The sequence below is a fragment of the Podarcis cretensis genome (assembly GCF_951804945.1).
Source record: "Podarcis cretensis genome assembly, chromosome: 5".
Taxonomy (NCBI): Eukaryota; Metazoa; Chordata; class Lepidosauria; order Squamata; family Lacertidae; genus Podarcis; species Podarcis cretensis.
This window is the reverse complement of record NC_137174.1, coordinates 92,637,298-92,663,797: the sequence shown is the minus strand read 5'-3', so window position 1 is coordinate 92,663,797 and position 26,500 is coordinate 92,637,298. Positions and strand designations below refer to the sequence as shown.

Here is a 26,500-nt window from a genome sequence, read left to right as displayed (position 1 = left end):
AGGAAAAGGACAAGATGGTTCTCCCTCATGTAGAGAAGCTGACTGGACTGGCAATTGACTCTTATTTTAACACTGGCAATGGAATAGCATCCCCCATGCACCTAACAGCAGCAGGCTAGTTTTTTGGGGTACATGACAGACTTGTGACATACACCACTGATTTCCAGCCGAGGGGAATGACCAGGGAACCTCCAATATCTGCTGCCTGAAACAATTGGCTCACGTTACCTAATGGTGAGGTCAGCTCTCTAGCCAATGCATGCTATGGTCTTAGGAACTTTCAGCATACTATTGTGCCCTGCTTTGGAGATAATTTACCCAAGCTTGCATCAAGTTCAGTCACAGTCTTCCCTAGGTCCACCGTTCTTCAAGTGTGAGATGGGATTCATATATCTATGGAAAACTTTTCTCTTTTTTTGTCTGATCCACATGTTGCAATGGGATCAGAGTTCTTCTTCTTCCTCTTCTTCAATCACTCGTAGCCAAGTAAGATTGTCTTCCATAAACACAGTTTTAACAATGAGTCTGTGACTGTGGAGGCCAATTCTGGATCCACATGTCCTTCCACAGTGGGGACATTGGTTTCTGGGCGGGAGTTGATCACGGTGTGAATTTGCCAAGCGTGCCTTCCTCTTAGCACGTTTCTCCCTTGTATCCTGAGTTCAAGTGTCTTCAAAGCCCATGACACCTTTGGTAAAAGCTGTTCTCCAACTGGAGCGCTCGCAAGCCAGTATTTCCCAGTTGTCAGTGTTTATATTACCTTTTTTTTTAGATTTGCCTTGAGACAGTCTTTAAACCTCTTTTGTTGACCACCAGCATTACGCTTTCCATTTTTAAGTTCGGAATAGAGTAGTTGCTTTGGAAGACGATCATCAGGCATCCGCATAACATGACCAGTCCACTGAAGTTGATGTTGAAGCGTCATTGCTTCAACACTGGTGATCTTTGCTTCTTCCAGTACACGCATATTAGTTCGCCTGTCTTCCCAAGTGATGTGTAGAATTGTTCGGAGATACCATTGATGGAATCTTTCAAGGAGTTGGATAAGAGTACAGTGGTACCTCGGGTTAAGTACTCAATTCCTTCCGGAGGTCCGTACTTAACCTGAAACTGTACTTAACCTGAAGCACCACTTTAGCTAATGAGGCCTGCTGCTGCTGCTGCGCCGCCAGAGCATGATTTCTGTTCTCATCCTGAAGCAAAGTTCTTAACCTGAAGCACTATTTCTGGGTTAGCGGAGTCTGTAACCTGAAGCGTATGTAACCTGAGGTACCACTGTACTGGTAAGTGGTACACTGGATGACTATATTTAAGTTTAATCAGCCAGATAAGCGGAGACTATGATTGGACAGTACACAGTAGATGAGCTGGATGGGAAAATTAATGTCCTACACTCCCCCCAAAGGAAAAGCTTTGCAGCCAGAGGGTGCTCCTGGACCTAGCTTCACTCCTGGAGTCCCAGGCTTAGAGTGACTTTTTCCAGCTTTGATTGATTCACAAATGTACGGTGTATATATGTGGGTTATCTTGAAGATAGTCTAGAAACCACTGCCTCAAGACTGAAGAGCATAATATACTGTGATCATATTATACCTACTTTGAAGACACTATCTTATTCACACTTACTTGGGCCTTAGTCCACTGGACTCAATTACTTTGAAGAAATTATTAACAGTTGCAATGAAATTCAGTTTTTTTTTTTCTGAATCCAGTTGAAATAGGTTTGGCTGAACTTTAAAATCCTAAAATACCAAATCCTGAGATAATCAGGAATCAGATTTTGTTTCTTGATCTCAAAACATTCTGCTTCTCCTATGATCCAACTCCTATGATCCAACCTGATCCAGATCTTGCCCTTTTCAGATGTTAGGTTAATTTCCACTATAAGCACTGCAATTGTGGTCCTGGAATGCCTTTTTTACAAGGGTCTATTTGTCTTCTTACGTTGCTGTTTTGTGAGAGGCAAGTGGAAGACATTTTTAGTTTGCCACATGGTTTAGGTTTGTACATTAGTTTTAACTGTTTTCATTTTTCTTTCTTTTTTTCAATGGATTGGTTTTATGAAGTTTTATTATTTGATACTTTTTAAAAAGAACTATTTTCAGAACTACCTAACCCCACCTGAAAAACAATAAATAAGTACTGCAAATAAAAGAGCCCCGGTAATTGCTAAGGGCAGACTCAATGTTCTCTGTCACTCTTGTGCCTTTCTTTCAGGTTGGGAAGGGAAGTTGGCATGGCTTTCCACAGATACTATTGGTTGTGACAGAAATCCTAACAGAAATCCATACTTTCCTGGGGAAAAGTCTCAATGGGGCTCAATGGTCCTTTGTACTGCTGATTTGGCTCTTTCATTTGGTCCACAGTCATGATTATTTTAATGTGCAAGACTGCAGTATCTGGTGAACATCTGGTATCTCCTTGGGATTTTTAAATTGATTAAATATGGCAGAGATGAAATTTAGTAAAAATATTCCCTGCCACGTAATAACTAGCAACTTTCAGGATTCATGATGTGTTGAGTCAATCCAGTCGCAATTACTAGGAACACTAATAAATAAGGAGTACGTTGGCATTCCGCACAAAGTCATAGGTCGGATGCATATTCCTGTTCAAAAGGAATAGACCAAACAGGAAGGGAGGAGTAGTACTGTATATAAAGGATGTGTACACTTGTAATTTCAGAGCCTTTGTCTATTATCTTTGAGAATTATTGGAAAACAGGTGAGGTCCCAACAGACTGGAGGTGGGCAAATGTTATTCCCATCTTCAAAAAGAGGGGAAAGAAAGACCCAGGTAACTACCGACCGGTGAGCATGACATCAATACCAGGAAAGGTTCTAGAACAGATAATTCAACAGTCAGTCTGTGAGCATTTAGAAAAGGATGCTGTGATACTAAGATCCAGCACGGGTTTCTCAAAAATAAGTCATGCCAGATCAATCTGATTTCTTTTCTTTCTTTTTTTTTGGATGGAATTACAAACTTAGTGGATCAGGGAAATGCTGTGGACATAGTGCATCTTCATTTTAGTAAGGCTTTTGACAAAGTCCCCCATGATATTCTTGTGAGGAAACTGGTAAAATGGGGGTTGAATGATGTAACTGTTAGGTGGATTTGTAGCTGGTTGACTGACCAAACCCAAAAAGTACTCATTAATGGTTCCTCGTCATCCTGGGGGAAAAGTGACAAATGGGGTGCCACAGGGTTCTGTCCTGGGCCCGTAGTTGTCTTTATAAATGACTTGGATGAAGGAATTGAGGGGATGCTCATCAAATTTGCAGATGACTCAAAACTGGGAGGAGTAGCTAATGCAACAGAAGACAGAATCAGAATTCAAAATGACCTTAACAGATTGGAGAACTGGGCAAAAGCTAACAAAATGAATTTCAATAGGGACAAATGTAAGGTTCTGAACTTAGGACACCTGGCTTACTAGCAGTACGTGTGAAAAGGATCTAGGGGTCTTGGTGGACCACAAGCTTAACATGAGTTAATAGTGTGATGCAGCAGCAAAAAAAGGCTAATGGTCAAGAGAAGCATAGTGTCCAGATCAAGGGAAGTACCGTATTTTTCACTCTATAACACACACCTGATCGCACATAGTTTTTAGAGGAGGGAAACAAGAAAAAAAATTTCTGAATGAAACAGTGGATGTATCATTTTGGTGCTTCATGCTGCGGCCACAGACATGTGATTTGACGGCGAGTTTGGGGTAGGCCAATGCAAAAATCCTGAGAATCCATGTGGATCTGTGCTTTGTAACCACAGCAACCGAAAACAGCTTTTACAACTTTGTAAACAAAGCAATCGAAAACAGAAGAGGGTGGGCAATAAGACCCTGAGGCAGAATGCAGGAAAGCAGCAGCCTCCTCTCTGCAGCGCGTGATCTGATTTTTGCCCCTGCACTCGGGCCAGTCGGCTCCAGGGACCACACATTTGCTCAATAACACGCACAGACATTTCCCCTTACTTTTTAGGAGAAAAAATGTGAGTGTTATAGAGAGAAAAATACGGTAATAGTACCACTCTATTCTGCCTTGGTCAGAGCACACTTGGAATACTATGTCCAATTCTGGGCACCACAATTTAAGAAGGATGTTAACAAGCGGCAAGTGTGCAGAGGAGGGCAACCAAGATGATCAAGGGTTTGGAAACTAAGCCTTATGAGGAGCGCTTGAAGGAGCTGAGTTTGTTTAGCCTGGAAAAGAGGAGACTGAGAGGAGATATGATGGCCATCTTCAAATATCTTAAGGGCTGTCACATGGTGGAGGAAGCATGCTTGTTTTCTCCTGCTCTGGAGGGTAGGACTCGAACCCATGGCTTCAAGCTGCAAGAAAGGAGATTTGACTAAACATTCAGAAAAACTTTCTGACAGCAAGAGCTATTCAGCAGTGGAACAGACTCGCAGGAGAGGTGATGGACTCTCCTTCCTTGGAGGTTTTTAAACAGAGGTTGGATGGCCATCTGTCATGGATGCTTTAGCTGAGATTCCTGCCTTGCAGGGGGGTTGGACTAGATGACCCTCGGTGTCCCTTACAACTCTACAATTCTATGACTCTATGATAACAAAAGTGGGAGTAGGAATCAGGAGGCTTCACCAAAAGCCAAAAGGATGGGTTATCTCCAAGAGTGGGATTTCAAATTTCACAACACCTTGTACATTATCAATGAAAGATATTTCAGAAGTTTTAAAATATGATATTTATTTCTCCTTGACTCCAAAGAACCCCATGGCCCACATACACTGATAGCAATTGCTTGCATTTCAAGTAGTGTAACATCAACCCAACGAAAGTTCAGCATTCCCACTGAAACCTGTTGAGATCCTGCCCCATAAAAATATAATTGCATTGCATTTATCACACTGTGTTAAAGACGGACATTTCTGCTAGCCCAGGAAAATCCTCAATACACACTTCAGAGATGCCACAAAAAAGAAGGAGTTCAAGGGGAAGGGTGATTGGGGAGCCTCATGGGCAGAGGATTTTGAACCCTCAGTCACATTGGCCTTGCTGTTAATATGGCCTTGACTGTGCTTTCCAGCACCCAACCCTTCACTCTCCTTCAGTCTTTAAAACACCCTTAAGGAGTAAGCTAAGCATTAAAAACAGTCCTGTTTGTTCAGTCAAAAAAGAGCCAGAGAGCAATTCTATCAGCTGATCTCATTAAACCTATGCCAAGCATGCTCTTTCCAACCTCTGCCCCACAAGTGTATTGGCTTGGCTCAGCATGAACTGGTGTTCCATCAGCTAAGAGCCAAACTGGGGAGGTCTATGGTTACACCTAAGTTTTGTAGCTTGCATTAAGGATGCAGCAGTCATACTGAAGGAGGAAATAGCTATGCAAAAGCAAATTACCAGGGTCCATGAACCCCAATTACCTCATTATGTCCGACAAAACTCTACTATTGCTCGTCTGATATCTTCCAAATTGTCCTTTTTTGTAAAGAAAATCTGGTGGGCTATTACATCACATGCTTTGCTCAAATTATGAGTATCAGCAAAGCCCTTCATATAGTCACAGGGACACATCTGAAAACACACACCACACACACACACACACACACACACACACACACACACACACAGAGTACACACACATAGTACACAACATGTACACAGATCGGTCTTGTTAATAAAAAACATTGTTATATTAATAGACCATGTAGAGAGTTTAATTTGTATCTCTATTAAATTAAACATACGGTGAACAGGGTATAATAGATTTTCTATCATTCAGCTGCCAATGTGGCAACAGAAACCAGTTACTCTTGTCAGTGGTTTGTTTATTGGCTTATTTGAATTAAAATAAAGCTTTGCTTCTGCTGACTGCACATCATTATCTATGAGACCATAATCCTGCTAGCAAATCCTATATCTTCCAGAACTGGCTCTTTTGTTTGGGATTACTGAGAGCTTAGCCTATAACAAAGAGGAATAAGGCATTCCTCTCATCCTCGTAATTAAGTGTGGGGAGTAATTTAGAAACAAACCCAGCAAAGATGTACATTTTGGAGCCGTGTTTCTTAACAGAACCAAGGAATAGGAAAGGCCAAATGCTGATTATGTTGAACATAATGTTTAAGCCATTAAAACTTCTGTACGACAGGGATCCTGCTTCTTCTTTTGCTTTTGCTGCCCCCCCCTTTCTTAAAAACTCCCATACCTCTCAGGAAGGTATGATGTTTCTCTGCATGACAGATGTGTGCCCCCCTTTTTTTACTTGAAAGGTACATTATAAAACTTGGGTGGACTTTAATTTATACTCCCTTTCTCTTTAAAAAACATTGTCAGTGCGCAAATTAACAATTTAATGTATATGGCAGGACATATGTTTTAATGTGTCAAATCATACTGCGACTATCTCCGAAGCAAGCACACATTTCAAAGCACTTGCCCAAAGTCTGCTGGGTTAAAACAATGTCCATAATATATTTAGTCACCAACAGTTTCTATCCATGCGGCAAATTCCCAGCAGGAAGATAGCAGAGTATATTTTGTGACAGATCATCAGCAATATTCTGGGGTTACTGCTGTGAATATATCCATCTAGCCTTACCCTGTCGCTCCTTCTTTGTATGTTTTCTTGTAGTTTTTCACAACTATGTTTTGAAAATAAAAACAGTTTTGATAGTGGAAATATAAAACTTCATTATTTTGTGTAACCCAAGTAAATAAAAAAGCTTTTTAAAAAATAAGTCTCCAACGGCCATTAACACAAATGGAAATTCTGAGGAAGAATCTGAAATGAAACCAGGTCCCAGTGAATTAAAAAGAACTCCGCTCCTCAGATTAAAAATGGTTCAGGCCTAGTGGACTTAAGGGAACACTTTTGCCCTGATGACCACTACCCCATCCTAAATTCTGATGATGGTGCTCTTCCTTTTCTTCTTTCTGCATGGGACATTAGATCTGCGGGAAGCAGAATACCTCATTCCCAATGGCTGCCCTGAAGCACTGGAACATCAGCCCAAAAGAGACACATTTAGCACCCTCCTGACAAATTGCTAAGAGGGCTGTATAAACTTCTATTTTCTGCCAAGCATCATCCTAAAATGTTGCTGATGGGTTTTTTTGTTTTTTGCTATTTGGATTAATTGTAGTTTCTTTGCATTTTTATTATATTAATACTGTTTTTATTTATTGCTTGTTTTTAAAAAGATAAACTAACTTCAGGGTTAAAAAAAGCCCCAAAAGTATATACATCTTATGTTAAGAAGAAGAAGAAGAAAGAAAGAGAGGGAGAGGGAGAGAGAGAGATTTAGGCAAAGTGACAGTTCAGAACATCTGTTAGCCTTCTGTCTGTGTATCAGCTCGGTGTCATGGAGTGCGCAGCTGTGGGCATTTTCAGCTTCTTTTTTGCTCACATCTGTCACAGTAGTACAGTAATATAGGTAATTAGCAACACCTCGTATAAACCATTTGCTATTTTAATGTTCTGAATAAGTAAAACGAGCATTAGAGCCCTTTAAAGGAAAAGGGGGGGAGCAAAGAAAAGGGGAATACACTACGTGGAATGTTTTGGTCTTTTAAAATCGCTAGCTGATAGTTCTGAGTTTTATACATTAAAAAAGTGTTTCTACAAATTAGGATCTGATAAGCTTAGCATGAACAAAATAGCAGCAGAGGGCAAATGTAAAATGTTCTTATGCTCTAACAACTGATTTGCCATAAGTAAAGACAAAGCTAGGAAGGAACTTGACATCTCGAGTTTGCCCGGCGGGAAAGCAGTGGCTAAATTGTATATTTCTCCCTTATTAGAAAACCAAGAGATCTTCAATACCAGGCAATCTTACTGTCATTTGGTCCTCTCTTTGCTCAACCTCTGCAGCCTGGAAAGAAAAGGATCACCTTGCAACAGCGGCTGCGGTCTCTATCCCTACCGGGCAGTGAAGGGAAAAAACCTTAAGTGGGGTAATTACCAGTAGGACATTTCTGAACCAAAGCCAACACTGCTGAAACCTCTGAACAGGTGAAGAAAGAAGGGAGAGGAGAGAACATTCAAACAGACTTTCAAGCTACCTTTTCAGGCCATTTAGCTATCTCAAAAGAGTACATCCTGATGATAATATCTAGAGGATAAGGACTGCAAATTGACTGGTGATGTAGAGAGCATTAATTCTCGAGTGTCTAAGAGAGGCATAGAATCTCCAGAGATTTTGAGGATTTCCATATTATTTAAGGGATAGGCAATTCCCGATTTGAAAGCATAAAATATAGATTCCTTAGAGTCATTGTTTTGTTTTTGTATCTTTACAAAACAATGAGATCACAATTTCAGTCACTTGATGTTTCAAGCACTGCTTCCAACACAATCATGAGGGCCAGGGACTCTCTTTGTTTAGTTTAACATGCATTGTTTAATATAGTGTGCCTCTGAATAACAGTTGCTGGCAAAGAAGAGTATGAGAGAGCTGTTTTCCTCATGTCCTCATGCTTGTGGGCTTCCTGAGAGCATCTGGTTGGCCACTGTGGAAACAGGCTGCAGGACTAGACAGGTCTTTGATTTGATTCAGAAGCCAGGCTCTTATTATATTCTTTACAAGGGGAGGAGGGTGTCCATCTCTTAATGAAACAGAAATAGATTTCATTGCCTTGAAATTCTCTCTCTTCTCCCTCCTCTCCCACATGCATCCAAGAATGAAAAGTCACAAACAATGGCAAGCGGGGTGGGGATTAGGAAGATAAAATAAATTTGGGCTGTACTGTGTTGGGGACTTTTTCAGCCTATCTAATGATAGGCACATGCATTCAGGTCTGGCCCCCAATGCATTCACAAGCCAAAAGGTATGACAGTCAGGCCACCATTGGGCTAGCTGCTTGTGTGACCCAATGTATGGTGCCCATAGAGGGCTCTCTTGCACATAGTATTTCCTTTTCATAGAATTGTAGACTAGGAAGGGACTCCCCACTTGCTGCTAAATTTCAATATCTACTTGCAATATATCCACTGGAAAAACATAATTACATTATATGGCTTTTTGTGGGGGAGGGTTGTTATGCATAATTCAGGTTCCATGCAAAGTTTTGTAGAAACACAGAGACAGGGAAATAAAAAACTGAACTTTAAAACATGAGCCAGAAGTTTGAGACTATCTGCAGTTACGGATGGAAAGCTATGATGGAGCGTTTCATCACAGGGATGAAGCAAAGGGGATATAATGTCATGACCCTGTTATGCAGGGATCCAAAGACCTTCCTAAAAGCTACAGAATATTTACAGGAATTCAAAGCTCAAGGCTGTAAAATTACCCTTTTAGTCTTTGTTCACGCTCCACTGTGGGGCAGGGCTTCCAGCAGTCATCAGGGCTTCCACCAAGATATAAGGTTTATTTGAGGGCTGCAGCCTGAAACAACATTGATGCCTTGGAGCTGTCCATGGTCTTGGAGAGCCTGCTTCTGACTGTCAACTTCAGCTCAGCACTGACCATGGAATAGGTTCATTATGTGGACAAGCACACACTCTACTCATGTAGCTCCTTTCCACAGGAATGAAATTGCAAAAGATGGCATAAAAATAACCCCTACAGTAAGACTGTTGATGTTTATGAGACTATTCGAGTTTAAGTGGTTTCAAGGCTATGCTCTACGTGAGGTTTAAAAGATGAAGGGTTTACATACTCAGTTGGCATATAGTACAGCAACGTTGCTTTGTATGGCTTTGTAGGACTTGGAAATGCCTGTAGCATAAAAAGTGCTACAACCTCTCCCACAACAACTCTATTCAATTCCAGAGATGCCCAATTAAAAAAAACACCCATAAATTTGAGTTGCTCCTTCTCTCCCTCCTTCAACAATAAGCACGGCAGAAAGGTCCATTAACACTCTTGCATACTCTTTTTGAAAGAGACATTGGAATGTTCGGTTAATAGACTGATCTGATTGGCTGAACATTGTTGGACCTTTTTTATAATTGATACTTTTTTAGCAACTGCACAAAGGTAAGGACTTTAGCCTTGAATACCACCTACTGGCAATATGCCCATAGGGAGAAAACTAGTGCTAAAGGTATTTATTAAAATACGCACTTTAGAATAGTATGCTTTTCAGATCTAGTAATTATGTTACAGAGTGTGTAAAAGGGTGGGTTTTTTTGGTAATCAATGGCACACAGGGGCTCCAAGCACACGCACACACACATGTACACACACACAGAGAAAGAGAGAGAGAGAGAGAGAGAGAGAGAGAGAGAGAGAGAGATCCCAACGGGACTGATTCATTTCAGCTGGAACACATCCAGACTGGTCCCCTTTTTGGATTTGAAATGAAAATACTTCAAGGCCGCCATTGCGTCACAATCCAATCAAGCCCAAATGTCAAATAAGGGACTGCATACACTATTCTTCTTAGAAAAAAAGACTTCATAGTTTAATAGAAAGAGGGGCTATTGGAATTCTTTGGCACTCCTACAGTACTTATTGCAGAAAGGACAAGAGAAATATGTTGTTGGCAGGAATTAATTTTGCAACAGTCAAAATAGGCAGCAGCTACTGCAGCTGCCCACTGGAGAATCCCAAGTGCTCTCAGCTTTTCACACAATCCCTGGCGATGGCAGCTATTCACAAGCAAGCTAATGGTTTAACCCCTTGTATGCCTTCGACTCACACGAAAGAGAAGGCAAAGCAGGTCAGGGAAGAAACAGAGTGCCTTTTGAATAAGGGCACAATCCACTGGGAAGTTCATCTATGTAAGCCCCTCTGCAATGAATGGGAGCTGCACAAGAGCTCTTGCACTGAGTAGTACTCTTGCACAGCTCCCACTCCCACATGAGAACTTCCCAAGAGACTAAGTGCTGTGCCTGTAAGGGAGCTTGCGGTGCTCCCTTTCTTGCTTTCTTGGGTTAGGGTCTTAGAACAGAAACGAGTGGAAGGAAAAAAGGAGCATCCTGTTGCATAGAATTTTACTCATCTCTCCATTCTGTGTGTTCTCCAACACCAACACACACACACACACACACAAACTTTGCAAGTACCTCAGCTATTGAGGGTTTCATGTGGAGGAAAGCACCATTAGGAAATGAATGCGTGGACAGACATACACACTGACAAAATTGTTTCTCAATTTGTTCTAAGTCACAGGTTTGTGATTTTTGCTCCTTGCAAAAGAGAAAGGGAGAGAGAATATATTAAGAATCAGCTACAACTTATGAGAAGTAATGCCAATTTGTTGGTAAGGTATTTATTCAAATTCATAGGCAAAACTGGAGTCTTGCATCAGCTCCAGCCTGCACAGTTCCAGTTGACCATGTGGAGGCTGTGAGACTGGATCAAAGAGGGAAGACAGAGAGAGAAGGCAATAGCCAAAGGCCATGGCATCATTCAAAAACACCAACAGTCAGTAAATATACAGAAAAACCACAGCCAAATCTACTAAAATTCTTTGTTACATAGAATAAAAGGTAGTTCTCATATAAAATGTAAAAATTAAATCTCCAAATCTCTTTTGCAGTTGACCACTAGTTTATCTAATTATTTCACCCTAATCTTCCTAGCATGGGACGTGGGTGGCGCTGTGGTCTAAACCAGAGCCTAGGGCTTGCCAATCGGAAGGTCGGTAGTTCAAATCCCCACGACGGGGTGAGCTCCCGTTGCTCGGTCCCAGCCCCTGCCAAGCTAGCAGTTTGGAAGCACATCAAAGTGCAAGTAGATAAATAAGTACTGCTCCGGTGGGAAGGTAAACAGCATTTATGTGCGCTGCTCTGGTTTCACCAGAAGCGGCTTAGTCATGCTGGCCACATGACCTGGAAAAACTGTCTGCGGACAAACGTTGGCTCCCTCAGCCAGTAAAGCAAGATGAGCGCCGCAACCCCAGAATCGTTCATTACTGGACTTAACTGTCAGGGGTCCTTTACTTTTTAAAATCTTCCTAGCTGACAAGGCATAAAGCTACTTTATAAATTACAAGGTCATAGGCATCGCTCAGCAGCCATTTCCCCCTCTTCGCCCTGGTTAAATTGATTTCCATCCCAAACAGAGGTTTTGTGAATTGATTTCTTGGGTCTGTATATAGTGGACATTGCAGTAACAACAACAACAACAACTTACAACAACAACAACAACAACAATTTATACCCTGCCCATCTAGCTGGATTTTCCCAGCGACTCTGGGCAGCTGCCAACAGATTAAAAACAGAATAAAACATCACACATTAAAAACTTTCCTAAACAGGGCTGCCTTCAGATGTCTTCTAAAAGTCAGATAGTTGTTTATTTCCTTGACATCTGATGGGAGGGTGTTCCACAGGGTGGGCGCCACCACCGAGAAGACCCTCTGCCTGGTTCCCTGTAACCTCACATCTTGCAGTGAGGGAACTGCCAGAAGGCCCTTGGAGCTGGACCTCAGTGTCCGGGCAAAACAATGGGGGTGGAGACGCTCCTTCAGGTATACTGGGCCAAGGCCGTTTATTGTCTCCCAAGACAGATGGATGCCAACAACTACAGAACCCAAACCATCCTGGTAGTTTGTAAGCTTCCTATGGAACTAAGCGACATCAGAATCCTCTATGAGAGGCATGGATGGTCTCAATCTATAATCAGATATGATGTGCTTTTGCACATCTCCTATCAATTTGAAAGAAATGTGTACAGGTTCTGGTGGTTTATGCCTATTGGCAGATTTGAGGAATAAATTCCAGACTACATGTAATGCTTGCATTAGCCTTGTTCCAAAGTTCTGGCAGAAATTCACAGGTTAGATAAATTATGTTCATGGAACAACTCAGCTATGGGATCTGCACTGTGCTGTCAGTTAAGTGCCAGCTGCAATAGGATTGAAATTGCACACTGTTGCAATTGGTGATACAACGGTTGCCCAAATGCCTGCACAGCTTCAAGAGTGATGCTGGCACTGGCTGCTTCTGGACAATATCCCTGGCATGACATGTACATAAGAGGGTTGAGATGATATGCATGTTCAGTTGGCATATGGCTCACACAGTTGCTGATGATCTGTAGCATTAAACCTTCAAACTGGGAAGGTGGGGTGCATTCACAAAGGAATTTAATGTGGATTTGCTGTTACTCAGGTGTGCAAGTTTCCCCAGTGTCCACATGACTTCCTCCTCATTTAAATTATTATTTTATTATTTTTTATTATTAATTGAATTTCTAAACCACCCTATACCTGGAGGTCTCAGGGCAGTTCACTCCTCACCCCTTAATCTACATTTACCCGCTCCCTGTATAATTCAATAACAGAAATTAATCTGAATTCATATTGCATCCAGTGCAAGTGCAAACACAGACTATTAGGCTTGACTACTGTAATTCGCTCTACATGGGGCTGCCCTTGAAGCTGTCCCAGAAACTCCAGTGGGTGCAGAATGCTGCAGCGAGGCTCCTCACGGGGTCTCTGCCATGGGAGCATATTCACTCAGTGCTTTTCCAGCTGTACTGGCTCCTGGTGGAGTACAGGGTCAGATTTAAGGTGCTGGTTTTGACCTTTAAAGCCCTTCACAGCCTAGGACCCTCGTACCTACAGGACCGCCTCTCCCGGTATGCCCCACGAAGAGCCTCAAGGTCCATAAATAGCAACACCCTAGTGGTCCCGGGCCCTAAGGAAGTTAGATTAGCTTCAACCAGAGCCAGGGCCTTTTCAACACTGGCTCCGGCCTGGTGGAATGCTCTGCCTCATGAGACCAGGGCCTTGCAGGATCTGATTTCTTTCCGCAGGGCCTGTAAGGCGGAGTGGTTCCACCTGGCCTTTGGCTTGGAGCCAATTTGATTCCCTCCCCTCTTTCTTTTTTCTTTCTCCTCTTGTGATGAGGCTGCATTTTAATATATTAATGTTTCAATATATTAATGTTGTATTTTAATCTTGTTTTTAAGTTGTGTTCATTCAACTTGTTTTTATTATTGCTTGTTAGCCGCCCTGAGCCCGGCCTTGGCTAGGGAGAGTGAGGTATAAATAAAAATTATTATTATTATTATTATTATTATTATTATTATTACATCAAGTTATGTTGGTGATTCTCCAGCTGTGTGGTGATGGTGGCATGTGTTCTTTATCTCCATGCCCACTTCTGTTTGCTTATTGTGGCAGCCAAAGTGATGCCTATTTCCAAGCATGTTATTTTCAATAGTTGCGTGGTGAGGGCATTGTGCAGAACATAAATCAGCTTTAGATCTTTAAATTTGAGGAGAAGGAAATCTTCTCCATAACACTCCATAACCCTGTCACACCTGATCCAGCCTGTGTTATTTAACATCAGTTCTTGTGGTTGAATAAGGCAAGTGAGATGCCTTCATGCATTGATCTGGTATTGCAGCATTTGTAGGCAAAGTGCAATTTCTTACTTTTGGTTTAAGAACAGGTGAGTAAGTTTCTTAACTTGTTTTCAGAAGTGTGATATGAAAATTTGGTTTATTTTGGGGTGGGGTGGGGGCGGAACATATGGATTAGACTGGTATTTGACACATTTCCCTTTTTTCATGTTTGAATTTTGTAGCTAGTTCCTCCATGTCTTTGTTCTTTATCACAGACATCTTCAAATATCTAAAGGGCTGTCACACGGAAGGATGAAATTAGCTTTTTTCTCCTGCTCTGCAGGCTAAGGACCCGACCCAATAGATTCAAGTTACAAGAAAGGAGATTCCAACTAAACATAAGGAATAACTTTCTGACAGTAAGAACTGTTCAACAGACGAATGGACTCCTTCAGGACTTTCCTACCTTGGAGGTTTTTAAACAGAGGTGGGTCAACATTCACGTATGCAAGCTGAGATTGCAGGGGGTTGGACTATATGATCTTTGGGATTCCTCCCAACTCTACAATTCTATGAAAGTTGAACTGTTAGAACTCTTGTCTTGAGAAGACTAAGGAGGTGACATTGGAAAGCAACAAGAAGGCAACAAGAAGGAGGTAGGGCCAAGAGCTTTGACTGACAGTGCACAATCTTGGAGAAGAGATTGTTGAATTCACCAGCTGCTAGTAGGCACTCAGGGACCAGCTGCATCAATATTATTTCCTTAGAAATAAGGAATAAAGGGGAATTTCTGTATTTTGCCAACTCTTTCCTTTTTTAAAAAAGCAATTTGTGAGAAAGATATTTTGAGCTTTGGACAGACATACTAGGCTACTTTTGCACAAAATCAAAATACATTTATTTGATAATGTTAACAGAGAGTACTCTTATAGTGAATACATTGAGAATTTCAAAGAGAGAGAAAAAACAGACTTCTGTTATCTACAGAAGTGTAATAGTCCCTTGCTCATTCTTCCTCAAGCAGTCAAACAGGGGGAATACTTAGGGCCAAATGACATGTTCGAATAAAGATGTGTATTTTAAACCTTGGCAGCTGCTTTTGATAGAGAAAAGCAGCTTCAGGAGAGGAGGGCATTTTTCAAAAGAGAACTAGAAGAAAAGTGCAGGTGGGAAAAGGCAAGGGTTAAGCACCCCACCACTTTGCCACTGAAAATGGCCACCTCTTGATTCTGTTTTTCACTAGAAGAATCAGCTGTTGTAATTTAAATGCATCTGTTTGCACATAACAGAAAGTTTGTCCCTTAATGGGCTTGCTTCCTTTGGAGAAGTGGGCACTGGAGTCCAGGGCATAAACCACTTGGTGTGCAAGTTCCACTAAAATTAATAGGAGTTGCATGGTTCTCATGTATGTGTGGATGATGCATTCCAACTACCATGCTTCAGAACCTATGGAACAACCTCTTCAAAAAAACCACCACTAACATATGTTACATAAATGCATTCATTCTACTGCTGCTTCTATTAAAAGCAACAAGCTTTTAGTTTGTCTTTTTCAATTGCATTGTTTTGTCACTGCTGTCAGGATGCTCTTAGCAATGTTTGTCCTGATATCTGTATGTCAGCTGAACAGAATGTACAGCAATTAGGCACTCATTCCTCTTATTTGCTTCCTTGAGATTTATGCCTTCCCATTTTTAGTTTTGTCAAGGCCATTTAAAATATAGCGGGCCTTACCTACACCTAAAATAATACTTTGCTGGTGATTTCTTAGCCTCTTCTCCACTAATTTGTCCCGTTAAGGGCAGATACATAATATGCTGACTCAATCATTGGTTTTGTTTCTACAATATTAAGGGAAAAAATAATTTATGAAATTTGTTTTAGATCAGCCTACAATCTAAACACAAGTTGGGACAAGGCTAGAAGCCTGAAAGTTTCAGTAGACTAATAAAGGCACAAACATTAAACTGAAGGAGCAACTATAAAGCTATGGGAAGCGCAGAAGAGTTGAGAGAAAAGTGGGAAACAGAAGAGGAAGAATCATGGTAGGAGGAGGAAAGGACAAAGGGCTTTCAATGCATTAGTAGCAATAATAATAGTATTTATATAGGTTTTTAAAGCTCAAACTATTGGCCAGATGCTATCGTAATTATCTTTACAACAACCTACAAAGGGCACTTTACTCGTTACCTTTCTGTAAGTGTACCTGAGATGTTCTAAAGGTTCAGCTGAAGATATATTCTCTGGTATATCATATTGGTGAACATGACGAGGACTCCTGGCTACGGCTGTCAAGTGTATACTCAAGAGCAAACTTGGACTTTACTGCTGCATAATGTATGAAACTACCCAAAGGTAGGCCAACATCATTACCCTTATATTGGAAGGGTGTGTTTTAGAGGCAGTTGCTTGCTGAAGTCACCCAGTAGCATGCTCCAGTCTGAGGTGAAACTTGAAGTGAAGCATTCCAGTCTTCACACTGATAGCCATTATACTACAACAGCTTGGCTAGCATGACATGCAGAATGGCATGGAACTTCTTGGTTCAGAGGGTGGGATGGAGCTTGGAAGGAGAATAAGGAAGAGCTAAGAATGTACTTTTATATGCCTGTTGTCTTTGTCCATGGAGTTTTCTTGGCAGGGATACTGGAGTGGCTTGCCGGTTCCTGCTCCAGGTGGATCACGTTTGGTCAAAACTCTCCACTATGACCTGTCTATCTTGGGTGCCCTGCTCGGCATAGTTCATAGCTTCTCTGAGTTATTCAAGCCCCTTTGCCATGGCAAGGCAGTGGTTTTCCCAGTAGGGATGTATGGAAGTGAGAGCTGGACCATAAAGAAGGCTGATCACCAAAGAATTGATGCTTTTGAATTATGGTCTGGAGGAGACTCTTGAGAGTCCCATGGACTACAAGAAGATCAAACCTATCCATTCTGAAGGAAATCAGCCCTGAGTGCTCACTGGAAGGACAGATCCTGAAGCTGAGACTCCAATACTTTGGCCACCTCATGAGAAGAGAATACTCCTTGGAATAGACCCTGATGTTGAAAGATGGAGGGCACAAAGAGAAGGGGACGACAGAGGACGAGATGGTTGGACAATGTTCTCGAAGCTACCAGCATGAGTTTGACCAAACTGTGGGAGGCAGTGGAAGACAGGAGTGCCTGGCGTGCTCTGGTCCATGGGGTCACAAAGAGTCGGACACGACTAAACGACTAAACAACAACAACAAGAATGTACTGTTACTTGATCAAGGACCCCTGGTAACACATGATAACAGTGTTGTAGATTCCACACACCCACAATGAAAGAATGAGTGAAAGAACCAAGAGATAGAACAGCCCTATGCTTTAGGCAGGGAGACAATGGCAGCCCAATCTGCTCAGTTATTTGTATTTATAACCCCCAGTGACTAGCCCAAATGGAGGTACAGATTTGAGGGGTTCTGAATAGCTTTAGATAGGATGATGATGATGATGATATATTTATTTATACCCCACCTTTTTCCCTGACAGGAATCAAGGTGGCATACAGATAAAAAAAAGAATTGCTAAAAACAGGGGGACGACAATTAAACATTAATATAATTAAAACTACAGACACATATAAAATCTGTTTAAAACATACAAATAATTACAATAAAAACAGCATGGCAACACCCCTTGCATTATAAGCCTGTTGGAATAAGAAGGTTGTCAGCTGCAGGTGGAAGGACAACAAGGAAGGAGCTAGACCAGCTTCTCCAGGGAGGCAGGGACACAATCTGGCAGAAGCCACCAAGTAGGCCCTCTTCCATGTCCCCACCAAGCATGCTTGTGCGGGTGGGCAGGACTGAATGAAGGGCCTCCATTGAAAACTTCAAAACCCGGCCAGGTTCATATGAGGGAATGCCATATTTCAGATAGCTTGGACCTAAGCCATGTAGGAGTGGGACGCAGGTGGCGCTGTGGGTTAAAGCCTCAGCACCTAGGACTTGCCGATCGAAAGGTCGGCGGTTCGAATCCCTGTGGCGGGGTGCGCTCCCGCTGCTCGGTCCCAGCGCCTGCCAACCTAGCAGTTCGAAAGCACCTCCGGGTGCAAGTAGATAAATAGGGACCGCTTACCAGCGGGAAGGTAAACGGCGTTTCCGTGTGCGGCTCTGGCTCGCCAGAGCAGCGATGTCACGCTGGCCACGTGACCCGGAAGTGTCTCCGGACAGCGCTGGCCCCTGGCCTCTTGAGTGAGATGGGCGCACAACCCCAGAGTCTGTCAAGACTGGCCCGTATGGGCAGGGGTACCTTTACCTTTACCTTTAAGCCATGTAGGGCTTTATTGGTCATAACCAGCACTTTGAATTGTGCCCAGAAACAGTGCAGCTAATAAGGGAGTTGTATGATACCTATAACCAGTCCCGGTCAGCGATGTGGCTACAGCTCTTTGAGCCAGTTGAAGTTTCTGAGCACTATTCAAAGGCAGGCCCCACACAGAACGCACTAAAGTAATTCCAACAGGGTGTCGTGTGTCACTGTGGCCAAATCAGACATCAGAAGGGATGGACAGCTGGCACACTAGCTTTAACTGTGCAAATGCTCTCCTGGCCACCACAGAAACCTGAGCATCCATGCTCACGACTGAGTCCAGCAGCATGCCCTAACTATGAACCTGTGCCTTCAGGAGGAGTTAAACAGCAAACCAGAAGAGGAGCAGATTAACACAATGATTTATCTAATGGAGAGTGAGTCAGATGATATCCTGTTATCATTCCAGCTCAGTGAGGAAGAATTAAAGAAATATTATATAGGGAATAATGGTATTGAAGAAGATTTCACTCTGACATATATAGTGATTTACGAAGGGGAAACTCACACTTGCAAAGAGAAAATGAACTCATGGATTATTTTATTACCTCTATAGTATGCAGTTGAGCTTTCATGACAAGATGTTTAGGGACAGAACGTTTGTGGGGGCCAGAGATGTCTGAACAACTACAATTAGGTGGGAAACTCACCTAGGAAAAGAAGTCTCCCAGGGATGGAAGGATCTGCCAATTTCAGTTCATCATAGAATCATAGAGGTGGAAGGGACCCAAGGATCATCTAGTCCAACCCCTTGCAACACAGGAATCTCAGCTAAAGCATCCATGACAGATGGCCATCCAACCTCTGTTTAAAAACCTCCAAGGAAGGAGCGTCCACCACCTCTTGTGGGAGTCTGTTCCACTGCCGAACAGCTCTTACTGTCAGAAAGTTTTTCCAAATGTTTAATCAGAATCTCCTTTCTTATAACTTGAAGCCATTGCCTCGAGTCCCTACCCTCAAGAGCAGGAGAAAACAAACATCAGTTGCTCATTTCCCCAATCTTAAATTCCATTCTCCATATTTCTGGAGAAAATTGTTGCTGCTGTTTACTTTAAATCTTTATAAAAATTCTGCAGCATTTAATGCAAATTTCTTCCAATAAACACATTTTTATATGCAGACCAGTGGTTTCCAATTAGCTATTACTGAGGACCCCTGATTTCTCAAAAGCCAAGCCATGGACCCCCTACTTTTGAAAATTTTGATAACTCTATGCTAGTTACCTCTGCAAAGCAATTTTTTTGAATAAAATGTGGTGTAGCCCCTAATAAACAAAGGATTTTAGGAATACTAAAAAACAGAGTATGGCTGAGTGACATCTGGTTTTCAACATTGTGATATATCAGCAGCTAAACATTGTGATATTCTGATATATCACAATGTCTGAAATTAGGGATCAGGTGTGGGGATGAGGGAAGGAGCTGTCACAGAAATTGGATGGGTGGGGGGAGGAGAGAAAGCAGAGTCACCTCCACCACATGCTTTGAGTGGAAGGGGTTGGGGGGTGCATCAGTGGGGCAGCCAGAAAGGTGCACATCCACCGTGGCTGCTTTCCTTCTAACTGAGAAAAGCTGTTCTGTCTCAGTGCCTGGGGAAGGTAACGCCACAGGCCTTGAAGTGAGGGTGATCAGCTGTCTTGTTCTCCATCAGTGTGAGGGGAAGATAGCACCTCACAATCGGACTGCCCTGTTTTCCCTCAGCGTGAGGGGAAACTGCAGCATTATTGGCTGCCCTGGTCTCGCTCAGCATGAGGGAAGGCAGCTCAGATTATCGGCTGAGATTATCATGCAATATTGGCAGTGCCATGAAATTGGCTGCCCTGTTCTCCCTTGCCGAGAAGTGATATATTGCTGCATACTGCCAGGTCAAAATCACTATCGTGGTGTGATTGCAAAACCAATTTTGACCAATATCTTGAAAAATCACACAGCACTAAAACAGACCATAAAATTTGTGATAAAGGTAAAGGTAAAGGGACCCATGACCATTAGGTCCAGTCGTGGCCGACTCTAGGGTTGCGGCGCTCATCTCGCTTTATTGGCTGAGGGAGCCAGCGTACAGCTTCCGGGTCATGTGGCCAGCATGACTAAGCCGCTTCTGGAGAACCAGAGCAGCACACGGAAATGCCGTTTACCTTCCCGCCGGAGCGGTACCTATTTATCTACTTGCACTTTGACATGCTTTCAAACTGCTAGGTTGGCAGGAGCAGGAACCGAGCAACGGGAGCTCACCCCGTCGCGGGGATTCAAACCACCGACCTTCTGATCAGCAAGCCCTAGGCTCTGTGGTTTAACCCACAGCACCACCTGCATCCCTCCAAAATTTGTGATATTACCATGCAAAAATGACCAAAAAATAATTTGGAGGGGGAAGGGATGGGGCCACAGACTTCCTAGGTGTGTTCTGCCTATCCCCAGGGATCCCTGGACCTCTAATTGGAAACCACTGATATAGACTAATGAACCCATTTTTGCAGGTTATTTTCACTAATATATTCATATTTTTATTTTATTTTATTTTGAAAATGAGAATTTATTTTCTTTGGATATCCAGCAGCAGCAGCAGCAGCTCTTAATGGTTGGACTTGGCCACATGCTCCAACTCGTCCTTCTTCTTGGTGGAGGAACCCTTAGCTGCATTGATCAGCTCATCTGCTAGGCACTCAGCTATGGTCTTTATGTTGCAGAAGGCAACTTCACGAGCTTCATGAGCCCCAGTGCAGAGCAACCAGATAGCCTGATTGACACAATGCAAAGGTGAGACATCAACAGCTTGTCTCCTCACTGTGCCAGCTCAACCAATACGGGTAGAGTCTTCATGAGAGCCACTGTTGATGATGGCATTCACTAGGCCTTGAAGGGGGTTCTGTGAGCAGACGGATGATCTCAAAGGCATGTTTGATGATGCACAGTCATGAGCTTCCTGCCATTGTTGCGTCCGTGCATTATCATTGAGTTAGTGAGGCGCTCAACAATAGGACACTGGGCTTTGCAGAAGCGCTTGGCAGCATAGCGCCCAGCATTGTGTGGCAAATACTTGGCATATTTCTCCTTCACTCCAATGTAATCCTGCAAGGAGATGTCACTGATCTGCACATCATCTGTGCCCCATTTCCCAAACAACTTGACATCAGGGGTCTCTGCCACAGCAGAGACTGTCTCCCAGTCAGTCATTATGGAGGCACCTCGCTCTCCTCCCCGTGTCCCGCTTGCTCGCAGAGGCAGAAAAGTTAATATATTCATTTTTATGCACACTTTCCCCATATATTTATAAACTTCGTTTGGTTGGAGAACTGCATTGAAAATTTCAGGTGAGAATTTCAACAGATTGCTATGTTCCAGTTTTCAGGTTGTTTCTGAAAGTGCAGATTTGATAGATTCAACTTTAAATGAGAACTGAATCAAATCTCTCTCCCTTCTCTAGTCACTACTGTGAGGCACCATGAGAGAGTTAGGTAGCAACAATTAGACCTCCATGGCAGTAATGGCAGCAGGTAGCTAGTGTTCATATGCTGAAGGAAAAGCCACAACAAAGAGTTTCAGAGGTATTAATAGCAGCATGTGTGGTGGGGAAGACCCACCCTCTCAACACCAGTGTCACTGCTGCTTATCAGGCTGGGGTGGGACAAGGCAGTAGCAAGGCTGGGGCTGTATTAGGAGTGCTGGATTGGTTCCACCAGTGCCCTTAACCTCACCACCAACCTGCCCTGCCCCAGCTCTGTGCAAGTAAGCAGCAGTGATGCCAGTGTCAGAAGGTCAGCTCCATGGCCCACCACATATGCTGCTAATGGGAGGTACGGCGAATTTTAGCAGGCATACCAAAAAACAGGAAGGGAAAATTACAGTGGTGAAACAGAAAAACCCAGAATGGAAAATTGTCCACCAGAAGGTTCTGTTTGCTACAACTGCATGTAAATGAGACATTTTACAGGAGCATGCTTTGCAGGTGTAACAGTACAACAAATAACTACTTTCTGGAATAATTGGCAGACAATCCAGTAGTTAAAATGAGAGTGTGGCAGCACAAACAAATGTGGATGGGTACCCAGTTGAATGTAAGCTAGACGCTGGAGTTGATGTCACAGTTATCTCACTGACTAAGACTGTTAAGACTCAGAGCATGTGAGGGCCTGGTGTTGCTTAAATGGCTGGGATAAATGGCATTAAACATTGTCAGCAGTCAACCCACACACAGACTATCCCACACTCTTCCAGGGTCTGGGTTGGATAGGAACTTCAAATAAAATTAATCTGAAACCAAATTCCATTTTTTTTCCATATTTGTTTCCAGACAAGTGCCAATTTCACTCTTTAAAAAGCTGGAAGAAGTGGAAATGGAGGTCACTGAACCTGTTGGTGATCCCACAGATTGGTGTGGTCCAATGGTTATTACTGGTAAGAGGTGGGAAAGTATGGATCTGTGTTGATTATTCCCAATTGAAATATAGAAGAGAACCGTATCCCATGCCAGTTGAGAAGGCAAGTCCAAATTCTTTTCTAAATTAGATGCCAACAGTGGATTCTGACCAATTTCATTGACAGAAAGCTCAACAAAACTAACAAAATTCATTACTGTTTTGTTTTTATTATTTATTTTGTGTTTTATCTTGTATTTTTATGCTGTGAACTGCCCTGAGGTCTATGGCTGAAGAGCAGTATACAATTTGAATAAATAAATAAAATAAAAATATTCCCTTTGGGTGTTTCCAGTTCAAAATACTACCCTTCAGAATCACTTCAATTCCAAGCACTTCCAGAAAAGAAAAGAAAAGAAAAGAAAAGAAAAGAAAAGAAAAGAAAAGAATTTGGGGCTGTTGAGGGGGTCCTGAGTGATATGGACAATGTTATAATCATGGTGCAAAATATGGAATTACTTTATACACGACTGTGACAGACCTTACAACAGCTTCTTGAGGCAAAAGTCACACACAACCAGAAGAAATGTGAGTTTACAATCTGTAACTTCCAAGGAACCTAAGGATTTATTGGAACCCAGATTTTTAAAAACCACTGAAGAGCTTCAAAATGCAAACTAAAATAGGACAACCCCTCAGCCATATTTTAACCTAGCACTGTTCTGTTTTAATTTGCATCAGAGTCTCTTGGGTTGACATGCCAATTTCCATATTTGTGAAAATAACTAAATATGCTAATATTCTCCAAATACAGAATGTGCAATCAAATTATCATGAGTCTGGTGCAATGCTCTTGGTGAGAAGAGTTCCATCCAGAAATATGGTTCACTCATGGATCAAACATCACAAGTAGAACTTTTTTTTCAACACCCATCCCCTCCAACATAAGGCTCTTCCATAGAGTTGGCAGAGGTGGATTTAGGGCAGTGTGACCAGTTCCCTTGCACAGGGTTCAGGGTCTAAGGGGTGTTTTCCCACCTCTTTCCCAAAGCCAAGTTAGCACTTGCTCAGCTTTGAAAAGGAGACGGAAGGGCTCTAGGATGCTGCCAGAGCCTCATGCCTTCTTCCCAAAGTCCAGAGCCTTGCTTAGTTGGCTTTGAAAAGGCAGCACAATAGCTGGGCGGTGGTGCCAAATTTTGACCTCGCACAGAATTCTATATTATCAAGCTCCACCCCTGGAATTGGCTCTCACATTCAGCTGTAAATCACTATATTGAATAATCAGCTTATGAGAAATCAAATGAAGTGTCTGCATATGGAGACCTGCCAGCATTCCAATGTGGAACTTTCTTAGATTAGTCCAACATATTCTCTTCACTACACCTAAGGACAACAACAGAGAATGTAGGGCAGGACAAGTGGGACTCACAAAGCGGTCCCTAAACAATACCCTTCAGCATCTGCTGCCTGAGACAGCTGTCTCACTCTACAAATGGTAGGGCCAACCCTAGGGTTCAGATAAAGCATTTCCACTTCCACCAGCCAATCAAAGCATGATTTTATTTATTTAGAAGATTTTTATTTGTAAAACCTGTCTTTCAGAACACAGTGCCCGCACAAGGCAGGCTCTAAAAGACATGAAAATACAACTAAAAACAAAGTGAACAAGCAATGCAGCAGGTACATCACAATTCAGCCAAATGCAATACTTGCAAATACGGTATGTGTCTCTACAGTTCTTTTTTAATGGGGAGTGAAAATCAGCATCAGAATTAAAGCAGGGAGTGAAGAAGAAAGTGGAGAGTGAAGATCAGCCTCAGAATGAAAAGGGAAAGTGAAGATCAGCATTGGGATGAGAGGAGCAGGTGGTGGAGGATAAGGATGAGGAGACAACAGCAGAGGAAGCAACAGGTGGATCTGCTGCACCTCCCAGGGGGTCCAGATCCACTGCCCAAGGCGGCTACCCTACTTTATGGGCCAGCTGGCCCTGGCTGGTATTATCCAGTTTGTTGTCTGCAGGAAGTGGGACTCATAACAGTAGTAGTTTCTACTGAATATTCATAATTTGAAAATGTTATTTTTTTGAGAAGTAATTATTCTCCTCTGTCAAACCTTGAGAGGTATGCAAGGGAGGGTTCATCATATTGCCCTGGAGGAAGAAATGACCCTAGCTCATTTCCAATTACAGTGGTGCCTCGCAAGACGAAATTAATCCGTTCCGTGAGGCTCTTCGTATAGCGGTTTTTTCGTCTTGCGAAGCAAGCCCATTGACAGCTTAGCGGATTAGCGCTATTAGCGGTTTAGCGGCTTTTAGCGATCAGCTGTTAAGCAGCTTATCAGCGGATCAGCTGATAAGCGGCTTAGCGGCTTAGGAAAAGGGGGGGAGGGGAAAAAACCCGCAGGAACTCGCAAGACATTTCGTCTTGCGAAGCAAGCCCATAGGGAAATTCATTTTGCGAAGCGCCGCCAAAATGGAAAACCCTTTCGTCTAGCGGGTTTTCCGTCTTGCGAGGTGTTCGTCTTGCGGGGCACCACTGTACGAGTTAATTCGCTGAGTATGTGCAAACAGATTATTTCCCTAGGACCCAGCAATGAAGAAAAGGAACCAACAAAAAAGTTAGCCTGGTGAGGGGGGAAAACTTCATTCAACCCATGAGCTTCATTTAGGGAAACAGGAGCCTCTACCATGTACAGGAGACGCTCTCCTTGCTCAGCAAGTAGAAGATGAGACATACCGCACAATTATAGCCGAGCAATTCACCCACTAGAACTGGTGAGATGATTACTCTATTTTTCACAGCATGCCTCATGGGTAATGACAAGCAGTGCATGCAACTTTACGCGTGAGTGTCTTGTGTCTGTTTATTCCCAGCAATGCCAGCAGGAAAAACTGTATCTTACGACACTCTGAACCATAGGTCCTTGATGCTTCAATAAGCAGCTCTCACAATGTGCTTTAAGTCAATTTTTCTCCCCTTGGAACTATATATTTGTAACAAGATTCCACATGGCACCCATTTCACAGAGAAATCACAAAGCACTTTGCTCTTTTTTTAAAAAAAAGAGGAGGGAGGGAAGGAAGAAAGGAAGGGGGAGAAAGAGAGAAAGAGAGAGAGAGAGAGAGAGAGAGAGAGAGAGAGAGAGAAAGAAAGACAATGAACTAGCTGTCTTGCTTTCATTTACATTTTTCAAGTTGCTTTCTCAGTTCTCAAAGTCTTTAACCTCTCAAGTGTTCCTGGACAGCCACTAGACATCCACCACTTGGACTGACTTTTGATAGGTGCCATGGCAGTTGCAAAGAACAGAGCTGCAGCTATTTACTTAAGAGGGTGGCGGCCATAGAGCTTAGGAATGTTTTCTGTAGCCTCACAAAAGGATAAGTTTTACTACACAATATAGCCACTTTCTAACAGATGAAAGAAATGGATTCAATGTTGGGCACACAGAAAGCCAGGGAGACCTCAGTGGATAATGATACATAGTTAAGAGATGAACTACAGAGCGCGCAGCACATTTACTGCCAAAGAAATGCAGTTGTAATTATTTTCTCATCCACCTTCCCACACTCCCCATTTTAAGAATCCAAGTCCTAATAGCCAATATGT

The 26,500-nt window shown here is 42.7% G+C and overlaps 1 protein-coding gene and 1 pseudogene across 13 annotated transcripts in view; both read right to left on the bottom strand.

The window, feature by feature from the left end:
* Positions 1 to 26,500, bottom strand: part of LOC307217112 (uncharacterized protein) — a 479,205-nt gene that overhangs the window by 130,045 nt on the left and 322,660 nt on the right. The window lies entirely within an intron of this gene.
* LOC307217464 (small ribosomal subunit protein uS7 pseudogene) lies at positions 21,056 to 21,787 on the bottom strand (annotated as a pseudogene). The gene has a single exon. The product of its transcript is annotated as a small ribosomal subunit protein uS7 pseudogene (transcript).